Below are 1,428 nucleotides of genomic sequence, written 5' to 3'. Positions count from 1 at the left end.
ATAAATTTCAAATAAAAATCACTTTTAGGGCTTCCCTGGTGGCACAGTGGTTGAGAGTCCGCCTGCCGATGCAGGGGACATGGGTTCGTGCCCCGGTCCGGGAGGATCCCGCGTGCCGCGGAGCGGCTGGGCCCGTGAGCCATGCCTGCTGAGCCTGCGCGTCCGAAGCCTGTGCTCCGCAGCGGGAGAGGCCACAGCAGTGAGAGGCCCGCGTACCGCAAAAAAAAAAAAAAAAAAAAAAAAAAAAAAATCACTTTTAGCTCTCCTTCTCCGTAAAAACACCAAATGGTGGATGATGCCAGTGCGGCCGATGGGCCGGAGGCCCTGGGGACCCTGGAATGGGAGGCGGCGGTGGCTTTCATGGAGGCTTTGGCAGTGGCGTCCGGAGCCGGCGCTGAAAGCCACGGAGCTTGCAGAGACGAGGCCGAGGACAAGGAGTGGCTCCCCGTCACTAAGCTGGGCCGCCTGGTCAAGGACATGAAGATCAAGTCCCTGGAGGAGATCTGTCTCTTGTCTCTGCCCATCAAGGAACTTGAGATCATTGACGTTTTCTTGGGGGCATCCCTCAAGGACGAGGTTTTGAAGATCATGCCTGTGCAAAAGCAGGCCTGTGCTGGCCAGCAGACCAGGTTCAAGGCATTTGTCGCCATTGGGGATTGCAACGGACATGTTGGTTTGGGTGTCCAGTGCTCTAAGGAGGTAGCCACTGCCATCCATGGGGCCATAATTCTGGCCAAGCTCTCCGTAGTCCCTGTGCGGTGAGGCTCCTGGGGGAACAAGATCGGCAAGCCCCATACCATCCCTTGCAAAGGGACTGGCCACTGTGGCTCTGTGCTGGTGCGCCTATCCCTGCCCCCAGGGGCACTGGCGTCATCTCAGCCCCTGTGCCCAAGAAGCTACTGATGGTGGCTGGAATTGACGACCGCTACACCTCTGCCAGGGGCTGCACCGCCATGCTGGGCAACTTCGCCAAGACCACTTTTGATGCCATTTCCAAGACCTACAGTTATCTCACTCCTGATCTCTGGAAAGAGACGGTGTTCACCAAGTCTCCGTATCAGGAATTCACTGACCATCTTGTAAAGACCCACATCAGTTTCCATGCAGAGGACCCAGGCTCCTGCTGTAGCCACAACATAGTTTCCTATCAGAAAAATAAAGTGAATGAAGCTGGTTTTTTAAAAAAAAAATCACTTTTAAAATGGAAAGATAATTCCTCAGATGTTTAATATTTTAAAATTATCATTCTTAAGTTGAAACTTTAAAACGCAAGACATTCAGTGCCCAATCCAATATCCTGATCTTTCTTTTGTGACAAAATGGTCCAGACATGGAAAAATGCCTTTCCTTTTGCATTGTCATTGGTCAAATTGTTAAGGAAGAGACCAAACACATCTTGGGTTGGTTGGTGTTAGGGCTCATGTTGTT

The 1,428-nt window shown here is 51.8% G+C and overlaps 1 pseudogene; it reads left to right on the top strand.

Moving 5' to 3' along the window:
• The first annotated feature begins 285 nt into the window (after positions 1 to 285).
• LOC131741883 (small ribosomal subunit protein uS5 pseudogene) lies at positions 286 to 1,140 on the top strand (annotated as a pseudogene).
• The last annotated feature ends 288 nt before the right edge of the window (positions 1,141 to 1,428 follow it).

This window comes from Kogia breviceps, chromosome 14 (assembly GCF_026419965.1).
Source record: "Kogia breviceps isolate mKogBre1 chromosome 14, mKogBre1 haplotype 1, whole genome shotgun sequence".
NCBI lineage: Eukaryota > Metazoa > Chordata > Mammalia > Artiodactyla > Physeteridae > Kogia > Kogia breviceps.
The sequence above is the reverse complement of the archived record's forward strand: the minus strand, read 5'-3'. Positions and strand labels throughout refer to the sequence as shown.